Source organism: Petaurus breviceps, unplaced genomic scaffold (genome assembly GCF_028583685.1).
Source record: "Petaurus breviceps papuanus isolate PSGF00001 unplaced genomic scaffold, PetGlider_PUasm1.0 688, whole genome shotgun sequence".
NCBI lineage: Eukaryota > Metazoa > Chordata > Mammalia > Diprotodontia > Petauridae > Petaurus > Petaurus breviceps.
This window is the reverse complement of record NW_027186457.1, coordinates 9,720,079-9,726,078: the sequence shown is the minus strand read 5'-3', so window position 1 is coordinate 9,726,078 and position 6,000 is coordinate 9,720,079.

The following is a 6,000-nucleotide window of genomic DNA, read 5'->3' as shown; positions in this document are numbered from 1 at the left end:
GAAGGAAGGAAGGAAGGAAGGAAGGAAGGAAGGAAGGAAGGAAGGAAAGAAGGAAGAAAGGAAGGAAGGAAGGAAGGAAGGAAGGAAGGAAGGAAGGAAGGAAGGAAGGAAGGAAGGAAGGAAGGAAGGAAGGAAGGAAGGAAGGAAGGAAGGAAGGAAGGAAGGAAGGAAGGAAGGAAGGACAGCTAGATATTCTTCTGAAAAAAAATAATATATTGTAACCCTTCTATTAATTATTTCCAATTTATCCTGTAAATAGCTTGTCTATACAAGGTTATTTGTATGTTTGTTGTCTCTCTCATTAGACTGTGGGCTCCTTGATAGCAGGAACCATCTTTTGTCTTTCTCTTTATTCCTAAGGCTTAACACAACACTTAAGTAATGGACAGCTAAATGGCAAAGTGGATCTAGTACCGAACCTGGAGTCAGGAAGACTCATCTTCTTGAGTTCAAATCTGGCCTCAGATACTTCCTAGCTGTGTGAGCCTGGGCAAGTCACTTAACCCTGCTTCCCTCAGTTCCCTCATCTGTAAAATGAGCTGGAGAAGGAACTGGTAAACTGAAGCGTCTTTGCCAAGAAAACCCCAAGCAGGATAACAAAGAGTCAGCCATAATTGAAACAAATGAAAAATATATATTGACTGACTGCTGTGGGTCCTACTGATTCTCCGGCAGAAAGAATATATAAAGAAAAATAGTAAACTTCAAATTCAGAAATAACGTCTCTATTTTGAACAATAATTATCTTTCTTTAAAAGAAAAAAAGATGGGGTGGCTAGGTGGTGTAGTGAATAGAGCACCGACCTTGGAGTCAGGAGGACCTGAGTTCAAATCCAGCCTCAGATACTTAACACACACAAAAAAAAAAACTTGCCGTGTGACCTTGGGCAAGTCACTTAACTCCAATTGCCCCTCCAAAAAAAGACTAAAATGAAGCAAAGGGAAAAGGAAAGACAAGAATAATTAAAGGAGGAATAGTCTCCTTTCTAAGAAATCTTTAAGAATAAGACAAATACATACAGGAAAGTTTAAGTGATATGAGGTCCGAGAGCAAGAAGGATGAACTGTGAATGTCTCAGCTGATTCTAAAATCCTATAATTTTTTTTTTGGTAACAATCAAGAAATAAAAAATATGGTTAAGAGTAAATTTAAGAATGGACTATCCAAGAAGATTATCTATCTATCTATCTATCTACCTATCTATCTATCTATCTATCTATCTATCAATCTATCTATCTATCTATCTATCTATCTCGGAACACACATATGTATAGATACATGCATGTATATATGTATTTATATGTGCAAATATATCTATATATACACATACATATACACACATATATACACACAAAAAAAATCTATAGGTTTGCAGGGATGGTCATTGTGTTGTACAGCTTCACTTTACTGTTATTCTTTCTTTCAAGGATGAGGTGGGCTACCGGCAAGCATGGTTTATCATAAAATCTTTGTGGTGTGCAAAACAGAAAGTATGAGTTAAAAAAAAAATTTAGAGTGTTTTAAGTGAGTGTGACCACTTATACAAAAGATCTGTATCCTCAAAAGACATTTTCTCCCTGGATTTGTAGTCAGAGGACCTGGGTTCAAATCCCAGCTTTTCCACTTCCCATGTGACCTTGCATAAATTATTTAACTTCTAGGAGGCCTCATTTTCCTCACTTGAAAGGGTTAAATTAGATTATTCCTTTATGGTCCTTTCCTGTTCTAAATCTATGTTGTTATATTGCAAAATAATAAATAAATGACATGGATAGAGTGCTTATTATGTTCTAGGCACAGTGAGATGGGCTTTACAATAATTAGCTCATTCAATCCCAAGAACAATCTTGGGATATAGGTGCTGTTATTGTTTCCATTTTGCAGATGAGAAAACTGAGGTAAACAGAAGTTAATTACACCAGACTTTAAAACAAATGCAAAGGCAACATTGTCTGATCCTAGAGAGATCTTTGGAATTTTCCATGGAAATCGAATTTGGAATCACATTTGGAAAATCTGTTGGGTTAGATAGAAGGAGAGAGAATTATTGTCAATGCTTCCTGTCCACCATCAGCCACAAGCCTTCACAGGTGAAAAAGACAGGTGGAAGAAATCAAGCAATAAAGAGATATCCAGCCTAATATCCCCAAGCACATAATCCCCAGATGTGAGTCATTCCCTAAGGAGTAACCAAAGTGGTCACTTTCAGAAGAATCAATCTTAACCTAATTTCCAAGGCCAGTGGTGATCAGTGCTGAACAAAAAAATCTGACTGGGGTCAAGGGGTCAAACCTCAATCTGTGAGAAGGCAGCCCTGAGTCCTCAAACTCAGTTCCAAAGCCACTCCTGATGCAAAACACACACAACAAAGGCAGAAAACATGTGAAAGGCAAAAGGGGAAAAAACCCCTAAAAATAAAACAGAAACTTCTGGACTTATTTTTAATTAAAGTTTTATTTTTGTGACTGTTTTTTGGGTTTCATTTTTATTTTGAGCAACTGAGCTAAATGAATTAGGGGAGAGACCCTATCCTTACAGAGTATCAAATGTCATATAAAAACTAGCTCAATGGAACTGGTTCTCATAAGTGATGGCCAAGTAACTCAGAGAAGGTCTATGAGCCTCCCACAGAGCAGACATTGGAAACCACAGAAGGGATAAAGTCATCCTGAAAGTGCTCATTAATTTTTTATGTCCCCCTCAGGACAAGTTTGAAAATTGCTCTCAAAATACACCAGGCATCAATACAACTTCACAACTCATTCAAGAGAGACCTTCTCAGAAGCTTCTGGAAAAACAGATTGTTTTAAGCAAATGAGATCAAAGCTTGGGGGTGGGGACTAGGTGAGAGGGAAGAAGAGATAAGGACAATTTGGGGCCAAATAGCCAACTAAATGGTTAAATCTAAGGCTACACAATGAAGTTTAGATATTTGCCAAATAACACCTAATATCTGAGCACAGTCTCTGGAGTCAGAGGCCGTGGTTCAATTTCCACTTTTAGAAATCACTACTTGTGCGACCTTGACCAAGTCACTATTTTATAGAGTTCATGTGCTTGTTCATGGAACCACCTCAGTTCATGAGGGCATTGGACTAGAAAGTCTAGAAGGCCTCTGAGGTCCCTTCCGGACCTCTGTCTATTATTCTGTGACTTATTTTTTGTTGTGGTTGGGAGCCAGACCTGTGATTTCACTAGAATCCTTAGCTCATGGGAAGGAAACTTCCTTCACCAATTTGAATGTGTTCTCCCATTATGGTCAAGGAAAAGGCCTGGCACACTAGAAGGATGGGGGATTTGACCAGGTTTACACAGATAGAATGTTTTAGAGAGCACTGGCTTGAACCAAGACTTTCTCACTCCAGGACTTGGCCTCAAACCACTGTGCTATACAGTTTTTCATCTTTTCCATTGTTGATGTTCCAAAATGTTTTCAACAGTTAAGATTCTCATCCTCTAGAGGAGGGGTTCTTAGCTTTTTTTTTCTCTTGGCCTGGACCCTTTTGGCAGTCTGGAGAAAACTAATAATATTGTGGTTTGTTGTCTACATTCATAATTGAAGGAAATGGCAAATTTCAATTAGAGGCAAATGCAAATAAAGATGTAACTTTTTTCCCATTTTTTTTCCAATTTCAGAGATACTCTGAAGTCTTTCCCTGCACTGTTTGGAGGTCTGGAGTGACAAGGTTCATAGATAAAGGCTTGGAAGAAAAAAAAGCCATCTAACATGCCTCACTACCATTGTGATCTAAGTTTACTCTTTCCATTGATATTGTGTATAATTGTGGGAAGGACAGAGTACTGGACCTGGAGTCAGGAAGACCTGAGTTCAAATATGGCCTCAGACACTTCCTAGCTGTGTAACCCTGGGCAAGTCACCCTGTTTGCCTCAGTTTCCTCATCTGTAAAATGAACCACAGAAGGAAATGGCAAACCACTCCAGTATCTTTGCCAAGAAAACCCCAAATTGGGCCATGAAGAGTCAGGCAGAAGTGAACAAGGGACCCTAGGGTTAAGAGCCCTAATCTAAGCAGGATTTAGGACACTACCTTCGATGATTCTGCTTCAATGTTGCTGACAACTCCATCTAGCCCGAACCTGCCCCACAGTGGCCCCAGTTCAGAAATTCTTCTAGTGGCAGCAATCAGCTTCTCACATATCTTCCTGCTCCTGGGGTCATTAGTGGGCTTCAATGTCAGGGCAAACTCAGGACTGCCCCAGGGGACTCGGGACCTTCAAAGAAGCTCCCTGACTTCATCCAGTGATGTCTCATCTCCAAGAATCACATAATGTCCAGGGCAATACATAAAGAGTTAAGAGAATAAAAACCTTTAAGAAGCCACTGTAGAAAGAGTCTGGGAGAGAATCTACAAGAGAAAGCCTGGTGCTAGTGATGAACCCAAAGAGTACATCAAATGCTTGTGGTCCTCAGTGGCATTGGGCATTGGAATGGTAACCTCTGAACCTAGGTACAGACGGCTGTTGTTTTCCATAAAGTAATAGGAATGATGTGTAGGTGGGTATAATAAGCAGGGGCAGCTCAAAGAAGTTTTTGAACCCAAATTACTGTAGTTGAAGATGTAACCATTGTAGAGAAGCAAAAAGCTTTGTGTTGAAGGGTGCCCAGAAGACACCTGGAGGAAAGGAACAAAAGGCTGTTCTTAAGATTCACTTTGTTACTGGGCCATCTTCCATTGTACTTACCTGAAATATAATCAGATAAACCAGGTGGGAAGATGCCCTGAGCTGTTAGGTGGGAGACCTGGGTGCAGCTCAGAGTTCTGCCACTATCTGGTCATGTGACTTTGGACTAGGAACTTCACCTCTTTATCTCAGTTTCCCCATATTTGAAATGAGTGGGGTAGACTCTGTGACCTCCAGGGGCCCTTCCCACTGAGATATTCTATTGGGAGCTCTATGATTATTCTGAGTTACTTAATTTAGGTAAAAGTTAGCTAATGTGAAGGACATTCAAATAATGAGTTAATCAAAAGCAAAACTGACTTGTCTAAGGAGGGCAAGGAGAGTTATTATTTTATCTGTATTGACTATGACTGCCATGTCCTTTTAACATTTAGCCAAAATATATTTACTGAGTACTAGATGGCATCATTGATGGACTGCTGGGCCTGGAATCAGGAAGATTATTCTTAATGAGTTCAAATCAGGCATCAGACACTGACTAGCGGTGTGACCCTGGGCAGGTCAATGCATCCTACTTGCCTCAGTTTCCTCATTGGTAAGATGAGCTGGGGAAGGAAATGTCAAACTACGCCATTATCTTTGCCAAGAAAACCCAAAATAAGGTCATAAAGAGTCAGACACAACTGGAATGACTGAGCAACAACAATGATATTTAAGGCATTTTCATCTCATTTCTATTGAGACTTGTTACCTCATTCAGACAGTAATCAAATGCCATCATTTAATCCCAAAGAAATGCATCTATGATGAATTAAGAGCTCTAAATAATTGAAAAGAAGGTTCTTGGTATCATAACCATCATATAAATCAATGGATGCTCAATTTTAAAAAAAACAACTTGACGTACCCTTTCACTTTAACGATCCCTTCAACCATATCCCTCCAAATGAGAGAAAAATGAACCAGCAGAACTGTGTTGATCACTTGACTATCTTACTATAGAAATGTTGAGTCTAGAGCTGAAAGGGACCAGAGAAATCTTCTGACCCATTTTCTAGATGAGAAAACTGAGGCCCATCATAGGGAAGTGATTTATCCAAAGCTACACTAATAGGTAACAGAGGCACTAGGGAGTACAGAGGATAGAAAGCTGGACCTGGAGTCGGGACGACGAGTTGGAATCTGGCCACTTAGTAGTTGTGTGACCCTGGTCAAGTCATTAACTTCTGCCTGCCTCATACTCTACATTTGTAAAATAGGGATAATAAAGCACTTACCTCACAGTGGTATTGTGAGGATAAAATGAAATAACATTTGTAAAGGACTTTTCAAACCTTAAAGCTCTCTAAATTTTA